Source organism: Ammospiza nelsoni, chromosome 5 (genome assembly GCF_027579445.1).
Source record: "Ammospiza nelsoni isolate bAmmNel1 chromosome 5, bAmmNel1.pri, whole genome shotgun sequence".
Taxonomy (NCBI): domain Eukaryota; kingdom Metazoa; phylum Chordata; class Aves; order Passeriformes; family Passerellidae; genus Ammospiza; species Ammospiza nelsoni.
The window spans coordinates 74,418,883-74,435,329 of record NC_080637.1 but is presented as its reverse complement, the minus strand read 5'-3'; the positions used below and the strand labels follow the sequence as shown (position 1 = coordinate 74,435,329).

Here is a 16,447-nt window from a genome sequence, read left to right as displayed (position 1 = left end):
CTGAAGGTCTCGATTTCCATCTAGCCTTGAAAGAGGTTGGATAAAATAAATATTCAGTAACACAGGAATGAATGCAGTTGCCTGCAGGGGAATCAAGCAATGGATCTGATGGCACATTCTCAGGCAGTTATGTGATCTCATTTCTCCTTCTCCCAGTTCTGTGAGGGAAATGAGACTGCTCATGGCTCGGTGCTGGTTCTGAGTGGCAATGGCATAACGGGGGTATCAGTTCCCAGAGAATCAGAACCACGGGCACGTGCTCCACACACGTCTTGAGTTACACCAGAATAATAATAGCTGCTCAGAGTCCTTCCACGTACAGTGTCCTAGTTTATTAGCCAACACCTAGTAAATAATTTAATTTCATGCACTTGTCAGCAGCAGTATTTATAGCCTTAAAATATAAATAGTCCTTCAGTGACACTTTCAGAATTTCTGCCTTTTTTGCTTTTAAGAGTCGAGACAAATGAGATATTTAATTGTGCCAGTAAAATGTATTACACTTCCACAGTTATTGAAACAGTTACATTTGCTGGTTATGTTACATTTCACTGTGTAATGTTATGTTATGTTGGTATTTTTCCTTTTCCTGCCTAAATGTAATAAATATATCATTTATTCAGGTCCCACACCAAACCATGGGCATATTAATGAATGTCTGTATTTCTATATTGCAATTGATGTCACGATCAAAGGTGATGGTCCTGCACTTTTGAAACATTGTAATGCTGATTAAGCCACTGTCCCCGTCTCATGCACAGCTGTGGCACAGGCAGGAGGAGCACAGGAGTGCTGCTCCTCAGGGCTGCCAGGGAGATTATTTTAACTGAGGTAACTGCATAAACTGTCCTTAGAGTGGACTTCAAGATACTTCACAAGATATGCAAGCTATTCTCTGGTGCATTAAAGACATTAAGCTGGATTATAATCTTATTCAAAACATGGAGTGAGAGCTGCTCAATAACCACGTGATGCTTTTGCTTCATGTGTTCCATTTGAAATGGACATGGTGATGTGAGTTATTAAATGTTCAAGTATCAAATGTATCAAAAATAAAACTCATTAACAAAGCAAAGCACTGAGTTCTGGTTTTAGGAGCCTCACATGGGATGCCTCACATCCAGCCGCCGACAAAGGTGGAATTCAAGCTTGTGTCCACACAGCGATACCTGTTTGTTGTCACAACGTGATACAGAGGGGTTTGTGTTGTGCCAAGCCAGAGGAGACTGGAGAGGCTCAGGATCTGAATTCTGAGTCTCCTTATCCAGGGCTGATGGGTTAACGGAAGGAATAATTCTAACAGGAGGAATAACTCTAACAAAGCCAATGTTCACTTTGGACCTATCTTTATTCCTGAATGCATTCCCACCTGAGGTCAGAAGGGACTGTCCATTCACAGACAACGCAGAAAAGTTCAAGAGCTGCAGGATAACCCCACGAACCTTTTAAAAACTCTTAATTTATATATCTCTGTGCATTCATAGAAGTGAGTTGTGTACAGCGGAAAGAAGGTAGAAGGATCATCCCTTGTTACCCAACAGGAATTACCCAGTTCACTTTCTTGGTCATTAGCCATTTGAACAAACTCTGTTTACCACCCTAATTCTCAGGTAAAAGCTCCTGTGCAGTACAAGCTGCCAAAGGAGGAACCTCTCATTGGTGCTTGCTCTTTGAGCAGCGTCTCAATTCACTGCAGGCAGAGCTGTCTCCAGTGCTGCATTTGACCCTGGTAGCAGAAATTTATGGGGATTTGAAATGCAAGGACAGGGTCTTCAGACTGCCTTCAAAGCACCAAAATTCTCATTTGTCAGGCCTGTGCTGCCTTTCTCTGCTTTTATGTAGGGAGAATTATTGTCATCACCTTGGAATCATTTCTTGATAACCGCTGAGGGAGATGCTGCTTTGATTTTCTTAGCCAAGATTATTATGAACAGCACGACTTGAGAAATGCTTGCTAAATAAATTGTTTAATTATACAGAACTCTGCTAAGTGACTGTGCATCTTCCTACCCCCAAAGCACCTAGCAGCTGGGAAAACTTTACCCAAATTAAACTTAAACTAATATTAAACCAAAATAAGGAGACACACGACTGTATTTTAAGAAGTAACAAAAAAAAGTCCCTCTCTACAGTAGCTACCTGAGAGTTTTCATGTACACAGGTATAGGACTGCCATTCTGAAGAACTGTATCCCAAAATTTAGGCTCTTGGAGTAAGAAAGATCTCCACTATTTTGCTGTTATTAATATCAGGACTAAGAACAGACCACCCTTTGCTAATTTTAGCACTCTGAAAAAGGCAAGGAGGAATAAAAATACTCCAGTACATCCATCCTCATTTTTGAACACGTTCACTACATTTGTGTCATAATTTTACACTCCCAGTCTTGAGATATTTCACAGATGACTTTTCAGTGGTATGAAAACTTACTGGGCTCCTGATCTTACTGCTGTGAGTGAAGAAATGAACATAATCAGTTTGCAAGGGACAACCATTCCAAGAATTGGTTACAAAGCAGAGCTGTGGTCTGTGGAAGCCTAATTCTAAATCCAACAAATTAACTGCTAGTACGTGGAGCTTCCTACTTTATCTGTGTCTTTCCTTTCCAGTGATTTTCCATTTATGCCAGAGATTATCTCAAAGCACTGTGTTAAGTTTCAGTGCCTCAAATCAATAGATTAATCACTTCATCAGCCTTCACTTAGTTTTGGAGGATTGTTTTGAAATGAAGGCAGACCCAATATTATTTTAACCTCGTTTTTGTTTGCATGTGTGGGGAAACAGCTTGATAGCATAGATCCCCAAGTCTAAAAAAGCACAAAGTGTCTCAGATAAGATTTGAAGAGTTTTTCTTGAGTACCTGCCATGTACAGAATGTCTTTGGCAGTGATGCCACCAGGGTGGGGAGCCAGCAGAGAGGTGTGCAAAGGATGATGACCCCCCTGCCATGCAGGTACTTGCCCGTCCTCTGCAATTCACATCTTCCCAGGGTTTTGCTCAGGGATTGTTAGATAAGCAGCATAAAGATGGTTTCCATGGACACTTTTTGTGATCTGCTTGCAGCAGAGGAGCAGCAGCTCAGTCTTTAGATGCAGGTTTTGCAGCTCTGCTCCTTCCCAGCTGAGGCTGTGCTACCAGAGCAGGCTGTTGGAGAAGTTGTGTCTCAAATCTCTCTGTGATTCTGAGTGGCTCCTTCCCCTCCTCAACCAGCTTTGTGCCACTTTCATTTTCTGTTCATGGTGGTAGACACCATGCCTTTTTCACACAGCCACTGAAAAAGACTTTGTTATGCACTAAAATGCAATCCTCACTCACAGCCTTGGTAACTGGCAGCATCTAAATAGTGATGAACAAAATCAGGTTGTTGAAGTTGGTGCAGCTAAAAAGTAATCTGGAAAAAGAATAATTCTGTTACAACCAGATGGTCAGATGCACAGAAGTATCAAAACCCTTGGCTGGGGCTGGGCTGGCTGTATGCTGGGTTATGCTTCTCTGCATAGATCTCCTCATTCCAAATTCCAACAACTGAAAATGTTGGGATGCTGAATTTAAAACACAGCTCCAGCATTCCTGGGAATGTCTGGTATTCCTTACAGATGTTACACTGACCAGCATGCAGCAACCTGCAATTTTTGACTCAGTCTCAAAGAGGACACAGTGATTAGGATTCTTGTGATTTAATCATGCTTGCTGTTTGGTTGGAGTTTTGGTTTTTTGTTTTGTTTTTGGGGTTTTTTTGGTGTGTGTGTTTTTGTGGTGGGTTGTTGTTGTTATTGTTTGAGACATTTCTTGTCCCCAGTGCTCATATCTGAAGTCTGTTTTAGGACCTCTGTGCACAATTAGAAATTTCCTGCAATACCCCAGTATCAGTTTAGGTCTGGTTTGTTTTTTGCACGCTAGTGTTGTTTTATGGCCCAAACGTACATTTTGCCTTCAGGACACATCTGTGCATTGTGATGAATGGTTCTGTCCCCACAGCTCTGCTGCTCCTGGGTGGAACCAGCCAAGCTTCTCTTCCAGGAGGATAGGGGGTCTGCATTTAGTTCAGTATGCTGTTCTCCTTTATCCGTACTTGTTTTCTATTTCTGGTTTGTTTTTTCATGCATGAGGCCTGAATTGGGCCTGGTGTTTCATGTGAGGTCTCAGGAGTGTTTGTGCTACTTCTTTACATCTGGATTTGCAGGTAGTCCCTGCTGTGAGCACCTTTTCCAGCACGCCCTGGGATTCCCTGTGCCTGTTTGCCCAGGGTACCACAATAGCACACCTGGGATTCCCTGTTTGCCAAGGGTACCACATTAGCACACCTGGGATTCCCTGTTTGCCAAGGGTACCACAATAGCACACCTGGGATTCCCTGTTTGCCAAGGGTACCACAGTAGCACACCTGGGATTCCCTGTTTGCCCAGGGTACCACATTAGCACACCTGGGATTGCCTGTTTGCCCAGGGTACCACATTAGCACACCTGGGATTCCCTGTTTGCCAAGGGTACCACAGTAGCACACCTGGGATTCCCTGTGCCTGTTTGCCAAGGGTACCACATTAGCACACCTGGGATTCCCTATTTGCCCAGGGTACCACATTAGCACACCTGGGATTCCCTGTGCCTGTTTGCCAAGGGTACCACAGTAGCACACCTGGGATTCCCTGTTTGCCCAGGGTACCACATTAGCACCCCTGGGATTGCCTGTTTGCCAAGGGTACCACATTAGCACCCCTGGGATTTTCCCTGTTTGCCCAGGGTACCACATTAGCACACCTGGGATTCCCTGTGCCTGTTTGCCAAGGGTACCACATTAGCACACCTGGGATTCCCTGTTTGCCAAGGGTACCACAGTAGCACACCTGGGATTCCCTGTTTGCCCAGGGTACCACAGTAGCACACCTGGGATTCCCTGTTTGCCCAGGGTACCACAATAGCACACCTGGGATTCCCTGTTTGCCCAGGGTACCACAGTAGCACACCTGGGATTCCCTGTTTGCCAAGGGTACCACAGTAGCACACCTGGGATTCCCTGTTTGCCAAGGGTACCACAGTAGCACACCTGGGATTCCCTGTTTGCCAAGGGTACCACATTAGCACACCTGGGATTCCCTGTTTGCCCAGGGTACCACATTAGCACACCTGGGATTCCCTGTGCCTGTTTGCCAAGGGTACCACAGTAGCACACCTGGGATTCCCTGTTTGCCCAGGGTACCACATTAGCACACCTGGGATTTTCCCTGTTTGCCAAGGGTACCACAATAGCACACCTGGGATTCCCTGTGCCTGTTTGCCAAGGGTACCACAGTAGCACACCTGGGATTCCCTGTTTGCCAAGGGTACCACAGTAGCACACCTGGGATTCCCTGTTTGCCCAGGGTACCACAGTAGCACACCTGGGATTCCCTGTTTGCCAAGGGTACCACAGTAGCACACCTGGGATTCCCTGTGCCTGTTTGCCAAGGGTACCACAGTAGCACACCTGGGATTCCCTGTTTGCCCAGGGTACCACAGTAGCACACCTGGGATTCCCTGTTTGCCAAGGGTACCACAGTAGCACACCTGGGATTCCCTGTTTGCCCAGGGTACCACAGTAGCACACCTGGGATTCCCTGTTTGCCAAGGGTACCACAGTAGCACACCTGGGATTCCCTGTTTGCCAAGGGTACCACAGTAGCACACCTGGGATTCCCTGTTTGCCAAGGGTACCACATTAGCACACCTGGGATTCCCTGTTTGCCCAGGGTACCACATTAGCACACCTGGGATTCCCTGTGCCTGTTTGCCAAGGGTACCACAGTAGCACACCTGGGATTCCCTGTTTGCCCAGGGTACCACATTAGCACACCTGGGATTTTCCCTGTTTGCCAAGGGTACCACAATAGCACACCTGGGATTCCCTGTGCCTGTTTGCCAAGGGTACCACAGTAGCACACCTGGGATTCCCTGTTTGCCAAGGGTACCACAGTAGCACACCTGGGATTCCCTGTTTGCCCAGGGTACCACAGTAGCACACCTGGGATTCCCTGTTTGCCAAGGGTACCACAGTAGCACACCTGGGATTCCCTGTGCCTGTTTGCCAAGGGTACCACAGTAGCACACCTGGGATTTTCCCTGTTTGCCAAGGGTACCACAGTAGCACACCTGGGATTCCCTGTTTGCCAAGGGTACCACAGTAGCACACCTGGGATTCCCTGTTTGCCAAGGGTACCACAGTAGCACACCTGGGATTCCCTGTGCCTGTTTGCCAAGGGTACCACAGTAGCACACCTGGGATTCCCTGTTTGCCCAGGGTACCACAGTAGCACACCTGGGATTCCCTGTGCCCGTTTGCCACCTCAGGGAGGCAGACAGGTCCATAGAGCAGAGCAGGGCCCAGGGGCAGTGCAATCACGGGCACAGAGGTGCAGCAATGGAGCCTGCTCTGTGTGAGCTGCACACACCAGCAGCAGCCGGTGCCAGCCGTGCCTGGGCATGGGAAGCTCAGGGAATTGTCCCTCTGCAGGGCTGGGAGCTCATTAAGGCAGCAGAAAGGGCTGGTGGCAGCACTCTGCTTCCCTCAGATCTCCACGCCAATGCTCACAGCACTTGCTCTGAATGCTCAATGGAGGAAAGCTTCCAGAGCTTACACAACACCAAACCAGGAAATTTCAAATGTGCTGAAGATGGCTACGTGGGTATTTTAGCATACTTTAGAATATATCCACAGTGCAATATATGGTGTCACTGCAAATTCCTGCAGAGGTGTGTTTGCACCACAGACACCAAAAGTAATCCAATGCCAGATGATATCAGTGACCCACTCTGCTATTACCAGCTGTAGCCAAGAGGCAGAGGCTTCCAGAAACAGGTGAACATATTTTAATATTCCCTAAAAATATACAGTGTGCAATAAAAAACTTTGGAGGAAAATACTACCTCCTGAGTTTTGACAATTTAATTTATACTATATGAGAATGACTTTTAATCACCCTTATCTTAATTATCCTAAACTTGGTACGTGCAATAACTGCATGTATAACCATCAGCTCTAAAATTATTCAGCCACAAAATTTACCTAAAGTGCCTGAAGCACTTTTTTCTATATGCCAATTTCAGCTTCAAAAATGCCTTTCTTTAACTTGTTCTAAATTCTTTTCACATAGATTTTATTGCATGAATTCCCTGTTTTGCTGATAAGGGCCACAGAAGTAATGACTGGTTTTTGGAAAAGGTTTCCATAGACTATACCTGTGGAAATATCTTATTTTTTTAAGTGCCTGTAGTGCTTTCCCTCACCCTGTGCTCCCACGGAGCAGCTTTTCCTCGTGTCCAGCTGGGATCACCTTTGGGCTTTTGGAGAGGAGGGTCACAGACACGGCTTCTCCATTGCTGCCGCCGCGCTGTTTCAGCTGCTTCCCCAACCCAAGCCTAAGCTCTCCACCATGCAGCTTTTCTGCCATGCCCCTGCCCCATTAAGGTTGTGTTTCCCAATAAAGTGTTCAAAACCCCCAAACCTTGTACTAATTACATTTAATTTTCTTACCTTTTTCTGATCTTGGTTGTAGTTTCAGCGACTGCATCAAAAGTGCTTTGTCTTGTATTTGTGTTCTACTCTGCGCTACTCTGTGATTCTCCAATGCTCTTTTGACCAGGTAAAACCTCTTATTTGTGATCTTTTCTGTCCAAGAGAAGAATTCTTTTTTCACTTTTCTTTTTTTGTTATTTCTTTTCTTTTTTTTTTTTTTTTTTTATGAAAACATCCAGGGAATTATGAGGATCAAATGTGAACAGCTAACTGAGGAAAGAATGCTGAAAAACAACACAGAGATAAAAAGGGCAAATTAAAATACACCAGAGAGAAGCAAATGCCCAGAATATTTCTGGAAGCAGTTAAGGAGTTGCTGTACAAAAGAGTAAGCAAAGGAGATGTTATTGTAGCGAAAATAGCTTTGGCCAGAGGTTTAGGTTTTGGCATCAACTTTGGTGTTGGAAAGGTTTTCCTTCTTGGTGGAGGAAATGTAAAACCCTGACTGGCACAAAGTGAGCCACCAATGGGCTGTGACCTGAAATTCATCAAGGAGATTTTAAAGGTGAATTTTTTGTATGTTTGGTTTTGTGGTTTGTTTTTTTTTTTTTTTTTTTTTTTTTCTTTTTTCCTTCAAGTAGCTTCTGAAGGTTCAGATATTTGGGTTTGTTCTACTTCCTTCATCAATCACACTGTGGTGCTGCTCTGTAAGAAAGATCTGACTGAGGCTGTGTCAGAGCTGGTTTGGGGACACTTTACGAAGCACACAGAAACTGACCTTGAACCAATGACTTTGTGCAACTTGGCAAAGCAAAGGAAGGCAAAGATTTACTGAACTGGAAGTGCTTGTCCCAGAGCTGCTCTCTCACCAGTTCCACTGCGATGAGGGGCTATGAACAGCATTGCAGGTTTTATATAAACACATGAACCTGGGCAATGAATCCATCAGAGGACAGCATCAGTCCATCTACCCTTCCAACATTCCTTCAGCACTCCTGCCTTTGTGTACCTGGGGGTTTTCACTTGGAGCTTCCTGTGCCCAAAGACAGTGGGAAAAATTATGTGTCAAGGTAAGCAGGGAGGTCAGTGTTCACTGAATGCTTTGGAAGCTTTTTTGTCACAGTCATGGTAAAAAGTGGACAGATCAGTGGACAGCTTTGAGCCTTTCTCTTAGTAATACATTTTGATAACAACATCAATAACTATGTATTAATGGCTTCCCACTGTGGCTTCCCACTGTAAGCTGTTGCTGGTGGGGGCCAGAAAGATTATTTCCTGTAAAAAAAAAAAAAAAAGAAAAAGAGGAGGAAAGATGATTATCAGGAATGCTGTTAGAATGTAAAACACTTCTAGAGAAACTAAAACAAATCTCTCAAGTTCCCTACTTTTTTGCATTATAATGACTTGTAGCAGACATTCAAGAAAGCTGCTGACTGGCTGCTTTGCTCCCTGTAAGCATTCCTTTAATGCTGAAGATTAAATAAATACAAAGATTAAATTGCTACAAAGCATGAGCAACTGATTTTTAAAAATTATTGTTGCTAAGAAGAGGGAGATGGATTAGAAAAAGTCATTCCTCTGAGAAATAATACCTCCAAAATAATCTTTCAGTGAAAACAAAAACCACAAAACAACAAAAGAAAACGAAACAATTCAAAACCAGAAAGAGCCTTATTTAGCAGAGCTAGCTGACATGCTGTTCTTTAAAAGTTAAATATGTGCATCAGTTGGAGATAGGATATCAAATATCAGTAGGGAGAGCAGCAGGAAACTTTTTCCACTGCATGAAAGGGATAAAAAGAAGAAAAACAAGTCTCAGTTGCAGGAACAGCTGACTAAGCGCCTGACATACTCGAAATACAGCCAATTGTAACAAATACCAGGGAAATCTGTATCTTCCAAACAAAAACTCTCCTGACTGAGGAACTTCAGATCTAGATAAAAATGGAGCTATCAGAACGACACCGAAGCCATAGACACACGGATCACACAGAAGCAAAATGCTGCAGCTCCAGCTGCTTGCACAAGATTTTCTGTGCTCAGCCTTCAGGGAGTGCAGGCAGGGAGGCCCAGCTGACACAGAAATGCAAAATTCCAGGAGCCAGAAAGAATCAGAGGCAGGCTCCACACCCCTGGTGCCCGGTGGGGAGCTGGAATGAATATTCCTTGCCTTTCACATGTTAAAAGCTCGGTGGATTCACAAAGCCACAAACCTTGCTAGTGTTCCACATCCTCAAGTGCAGACTGCACAGCTGGATCTGCTACTCGATCCAAAATATTTTAAGGGAAGAGGAGCAAGAAGCAGAATCTAGGAAAGCCAGTAAAGATTCTGTGTTTGCTTACACTGCCTGAGACTTCAGCTCTCTTTCAAGCTGTTTTGAGAAAACATAGACTCTGAATTTCAGTAGCGCTGGGAACTCCCAGTAAGACACAATGTTCTCGTGGCAATTCCTGTATGCATTTCTCCTTGATTACCCTCCTGATTGCCTCATGCTGGTGTCCAAGCTGCAGGAGCCAGGGAAGCAATTCTCCTCCCCAGCAGTGCTTCCTGTGGCTGTAGAGCTCTGGAGCCCTGTGGAAGGGAAGAAGAGAATTGGGCAAAGTTGAGCCCTTTACCTTTGGTATAGTTGCAATAATTTTGTTATATTTTATTTATTTTTTAATCATAATATTGTTTTACTTTCCCAAGAGGAATACATAGCTTTATTATCCTTAAACCTGAAATGTAATGTAACTAATGTTCCAAGATCTCCCTTAAGAAAAATATAAATGAAGCTGACTAATTTAGTAATTGTCTATGATTAGTGACAGTTGCAAACAGACAAGTCTGTAAAAGATATTTCCAACCTATGATTAAATATCAGGCTGTTCTGAGCTGTTCTTCTCTTGTGCCCACGATACTCCTTTTGCCAGCCCCCTGAGAACCAATGCCTTGAGGTAAATAAAATCTTTAAGGTGAATAATGAAATAATCCTGGAAACAATAATAATAATCTGTAGGCCTTTCAAAAGCAGCCTGAGATGATGACCTACAGGTTGTAGGCTCTGCCTGTTCAGTAATTCCCAAAGATAGGATTTAAAACTATCCTTGGTATTTAATGACCTGGTAAAATTCTAAAGTAGCTCCTTCTTGAATCAGTAATGGAGGGCAGACACAAAATCTGGTCACATTAACCTTAATTCTGTAGGAAATGGGATTTGGACAAGGTGGGAATGAGACCTGGAGAGAAGGTGCACACAGGGGCACCAAAGAGCATCCAGATTGGACACATGGGCCTCAGCACACCAGCTGGAATGCTCATGGAAAGGGTGTTGTGGTGCTGGCCAGAGTCCTCCTGGTCATCTGTCCATTTCATGGAAAGGAGCTGGTCATAAGCACAAGAACACAGTGCACCTTTTGCATCATTGCTGGTTTTTTAGTCCTTGACTCCTTGAAACTACCAAGAAAATTGCTGGGAATGGTGTTTTGTGAGGAACACACATAAACCAGTTTAGCAATTTCTTCTCTCATTAACACAGAATTGCAGCAATTTCCTGCTCTTTCCCTTCTGTCCCTCATCTCCCCTCTTTGGCACCTTTCTTTGCCTTTCACAGAACCACAAAATGGTTGGGGTTGGAAGGCACCTCTGGAGATCCTCTGGTCCCACCTCTCTCCTCAGCTGGAACAGGTTGTACAGGATCGAGTCCAGGTGAGTTTTGAGTATCTCCAGGTAAGGACACCCCACGGTCTCTCTGGGCAGCCTGTCCAGTGCCCTGTCACCTCCAAAGCACAGATTTCCTGTGTGTGTTTGTGCCACTGCCCCAGAGCACCAGTTCTGTCCTTGAGAGGTGTTGTTGGGGTCCCCCCTGAGCCATCCCTTCTCCAGGCTGGACAGACCCAGTTCTCCCAGCCCCTTTTGGAGCTCCCAGTGCTCTGCACAGCCCTCCCCTGGGCTGTCTCAAGCATTTCCAGCCTTCCTTGTCCTGGGGAGCCCACAACTGGTCACAGCCCCCCAGAGGTGGCCTCAGCAAGGCTGAGGACAGGAGGAGAAGCCCCCTTGACCAGCAGAGGTGCTGATGGTCACCCAGGCAGGTCCCTGGGGAGTGGCTTGAGCAAGGCTGGGCCTTGGGGACACCGAGCTACAGACTCTGGTCCCCAGCACCTGAGATCTGCCCCCAGCCAGCTCCCAGCCCATGAGGTTTCTCTCTCCTTTCTCTGACTCAGGCTGAATGTAGAGTGGCAATCATTTATGTGTGATAACCATGCTCTCAGTCCCTCAAGATAATTCCCTACACAGTTTTTAATTGTTTTAATTTAGTTCAGCCATCTCCCCCCTGCCCCCCTTTATACTGTAAAATTGATTAGAGATTTCACTGGAGAATACACAATGACATTCTGGTAGTACCTTAGAAAGAGGAAAAAGTATTCTAGGCTTCTTTTACAGCTTGCATGACATTTAAATGCATAGTTGATATTGTTCTTTTCACAGACAGTGTTTTAAATTGCTGATGTTTGTAATTTTTCATTGTAGGAGAATGTTTGATTAGTCAATAAAATGTTAGAAAAGCATAAATTTCTAAAAAGTACAAAAGCCATTCAAAAGCCTCCTCCTGTATTGTTGCAGGAGAATTTATTCTTGAATGCAAGAGATTTTAAATGTGCTGAAGTAGACTCTTTGGGGCACTTATGCAAGATGTGTACTTGTTGCCCTTGAGAAAAACACCAGCATAGGGTAAATCATTGGACACATGTAGAGTTCAAGTTAGTCAAGGATCAGTCAGCTTGTAACTGCTTTTCAAATACAGCCTTATCTGCTAAAATGAATACAGGCACTGGCCTTAATTATGACTTTGTGTTGCTTTGTTTAATCCCTATTTTTTGGTACAGGTATTTTTTGAGTAGTGTAACTAAAATGAAGATTTTTATTTTCTTCTTTCTTTTAACGCCATGGCTATATTGTTTTATAAACAGCCCTAACAAACCTACAGCATGGAGAAAATGGAGGAACTGCAGAATTCCTTTTTCAGCTGCTTGTTTGGATTTAGCAGCTGCTTCAGTGCAAGCATGTCTCTGTTCCTGTGAGCTGGGCAGGTTTTATCAGGTCTGTCTCTCACTGTTGAGCTGAATTGGCAGGCCTGGGGCAGGGGCTTGTTGAGGTTGCTGAGGTGTCCAGCAGGGTGTGACTGGGTCACTGCTCACACCCAGCTCATGAGCAGGGACAGCACAGAGGGAACTCACCTGGAGAGGCCCTGCAGGTAACCAAGGACATTCACAGATGTCCAGGCTTCCTGCAGAACTCCCGAGATTCCCAGTGAAACCCCGAGCAGGCAGCTGGAACCCTGTCCCCTGTGAGCACAGTACCTTCCTGCAGAACTCCTGAGATTCCCAGTGAAACCCCGAGCAGGCAGCTGGAACCCTGTCCCCTGTGAGCACAGTACCTTCCTGCAGAACTCCTGAGATTCCCAGTGAAACCCTGGGCAGGCAGCTGGAACCCTCTCCCCTGTGAGCACAGTACCTTCCTGCAGAACTCCTGAGATTCCCAGTGAAACCCCGAGCAGGCAGCTGGAACCCTGTCCCCTGTGAGCACAGTACCTTCCTGCAGGACTCCTGAGATTCCCAGTGAAACCCCGAGCAGGCAGCTGGAACCCTGTCCCCTGTGAGCACAGTACCTTGTGCCCCACACCACTGCCATGCTGGAATGGGCTCAGGTGGTCAGGAGCTGGGTTATCTGTGGAACCTGCCACATGAGTGACACTCGGGAGCCTGCTGGAAAATCCAGCTGTGAAACTGCAACGAGCCTTGAGGCTTTTTACTCTGTCTCATATGGCTTTCAAAGTACACTTGAAAAAGCTATAACCTATTATTGTGTCAAGCAACTTGCACCAGAGAGGACTTTCTACCATTTCAACAACATACCTAACAGTATGCAGCTTTAAGAAATTTTTAAATTGTCAAGATTTTATAAAGTAAACTATTTCAAGCTCATCTTCCCCGAGACTGAAACAAAATCTGTTTATGGAACACAATAAATATGACAGAATGATCAACTTTGTGTGGCAAGAGTTGTTGCTAGGATGCTGTTGAATGCTGCTGGATGGATGCTAGGCCACCAGGCACTTCAAAAATATAATAAATAAATAAATATGTAAGAGCTGACTTACAGTTTTGTACCATGTGTACAGAGATGTGATTCATCCTGACACAAGTAATACACGTGGGACAATGAACACAAATTATATGCTTGAATGCACTGAAGAAATCCTGGGATCAAAGGACAGGACTGGAAATCAGAAAATTATGTCCAAGCCCACTGTCTGGTCTGATGGCACATTTAAACCTTTTGGTGACTCAGTTTTTCACTCATGAGATTGGGACAACATAAAGCATTCTGAAACACTGCTCTGCAAAATGCTGTTAAAATTACTTATGGCTAGAAGGGGTCCTATTTCTGGTCACTTTTATGCAGTGAGGCCTGAAGCAAGTACTGAATTACTGGCTCTGGAAAGCAGAGGTGAACTGCACCTGGGAAGTTAAAACTGGTTCTCATCCTGATGTTGCTCTTTATGCCTTTTTTTTTTTTTTTAAAGTATTTATAAACGTCCAGCACTGACATAAAGGCAAGGTGAAAAGTGTAGGAATAAATTAAACGGCACAACCTGGTTCCTGAATAGCCGAAAAGGCAAGGAGGATAAGCAGGTCAGACTGGTAGGGCACAGGCCTGGGAGAGAAGCAAACGTCCTGTTTTCTCCAGTTCCTTGTAGTGAACATCTCTGCCACCCTTGGAATGGGTTTGGTTTGGTGGGGTGTACCTGCAAACGTACCAAGCACGAAGAGAAAACACATTTCTTTGGGGTTTGATCTGGACACAGCAAATATTTGTGGGAAACAAAAGGTTAAAAGGGAAGGAAACCAGGTGAGTAACTAACTGTAACTTTTATTGATTAAAATAACAGGAAGTAGGAAAAATAGGAATTTTTTTAATAAAACCCCAGGAATTAAGATTTCCCAATGCACCATGAGGACAAGCCCAAAGGATATATCTTTATAACATGACAAGAAAGATGAGAGTGCCGCTGCCTAAATGTTCAAAGTTCTTTCACATCCTTTGTAAATAGTTAGCATGCAGGAGTTAGCTCTGATCATTCCTGAGCAATCTAAGCACCAGAACTCCAGCTTCCCCCTTTTCTGTTAAAAATACACTCACAAACAACTTATGGAAATCTAATCAGACTTGGGTAAATTCACAAGGCTTCTCAGAGTTAATAACTGAAACCTTCTGGTGGGTGTATTTATTATTCTCAGCATTAGCAAGATTGAATCTCTGTTTAGACCAGCTCTTGTTGAAATTAACATTTGGAAGCTGGAGCATTCAACCTTTTTATTTCAACAAAATATCTCTTTGGACCTAATCTATAAATAAATCTTAGTTTATCATCTACCAAACTGCCTAAGCAGAAGCAGAGGCCACTATGAATCATATGTTTGATGTAGTAGAGTGATATCATGCCTCTATGGCAATATTGACTTATAGGGCTAAGGAGTATATGAAGGTGAATGTGTTAAAACAAAGCTATTTTTCAAAGCATTGAAATTTCAAAATATCCTTACTTTCAAAGAAGAAAAAGTGAAATGGGCTAGTGGAAGAAATGGGTCAAATTTTATGGGATTTGAAATTTTATTCAGATCCTGATGTTCTTTCCCCTTCAATGCTCGATAGAAAAATCCTATAAATGTAGAATAACATATTTACACTAATAACATAAACCCATAAACATTATATTTTAATTTAAAATACATCATAAAGAAAATTTATTTATTGAGCTCTCCCAGGCAGATTCCTGGCTCTGAAGATTTTAAATACCTGGTCTGAATCAAAGTTTAGATGGAAAAGAATACAAAGATCAAAGATTTGCTGACCTGGGTCTGTTTCAGAGTAACAGCTCCTCAGGGCTCTTCAGAGCCCGACCATTACTCTTACATAGTTTTTGTGTCTTCGTCCTGCTCAATTCAGTTGTACTTACAGAAGAACTTCTTGGTCGGCGCTTCCTCTGCGGGAAAATCACAGAATGTGAAAGGAGGCAGGTACTCGTAGGACTATTAGGGGCAGCATTAAAATATTTCTAAAAAAAAATGGGATTTCCCCCCCCGCTTTTTTCCACCACACAAGCTATGGTGTAATCTGAGGACTTTCATTTTTTTTTTTCCGCCGAAAATAACTTCAAGGCAACAAGATTTCCAGCATGAAATAAGTGAGGGGGGAAAAAAAAAAGAGAGAGAAGGTAGCTGCTGTGTAGGAAGAGCGGATCAAGGCACTGAGCAGGTGCGCGCCCTGAGGGGAGGCGCGGTGAGGGCTTCCAAAAGCCGGGACCAAATTAAAGAATTTAAAAATGAACCGCAGCAGGTAACTCCGAGCCAGCGAGGGTCAGCCGGGAGCTGCCCGCATTCCTTCACGGCCGCTGTCCCGCAGGAGTCCTGGGTAAAATCGGTAAATCCCCTCCTGGGCAGGGTGCCTGAGGGGACAGCGGGACCCTGGAGGGGACGGGCAGGACCCTGGAAGGGACAGCGGGGCTTCAGAGGGGACAGCGGGAGCCTGAGGGGCCGGGCGGGCGCCTGAGGGGACAGCGGGGCTTCAGAGGGGACAGCGGGAGCCTGAGGGGCCGGGCGGGCGCCTGAGGGGACAGCGGGGCTTCAGAGGGGACAGCGGGATCCTGAGGGGCCGGGCGGGCGCCTGAGGGGACAGCGGGGCTTCAGAGGGGACAGCGGGACCCTGAGGGGCCGGGCGGGCGCCTGAGGGGACAGCGGGGCTTCAGAGGGGACAGCGGGAGCCTGAGGGGCAGGGCGGGACCCTGGAGGGGCGGGCGGGGGTCAGACTCCACCCGGCTCCGCCCGCTCTCCCAGGCTGCTCCGCGCCGCAGCCGGGGAGGCGGAGCCGCTTTATCGGGAGCCCAAGTGGAAATTTCCCCGTCAGTTGCCGGCTCC

General features: G+C 45.2%; 1 long non-coding RNA gene across 2 annotated transcripts; it reads right to left on the bottom strand.

Annotated features, from left to right (window-relative positions):
* Nucleotides 1-348: 348 nt before the first annotated feature.
* LOC132073557 (uncharacterized) lies at nt 349-10,142 on the bottom strand. 2 transcript variants are annotated; one of them, XR_009418503.1, is made up of 3 exons: nt 9,833-10,142; nt 7,508-7,773; nt 349-3,391 (listed from the first exon to the last, which is right to left on the bottom strand). It is a non-coding gene; the product is annotated as an uncharacterized LOC132073557 (long non-coding RNA). The 2 variants fall into 2 exon arrangements; XR_009418502.1 differs by lacking the exon at nt 9,833-10,142 and adding an exon at nt 8,268-8,752.
* Nucleotides 10,143-16,447: the final 6,305 nt, after the last annotated feature.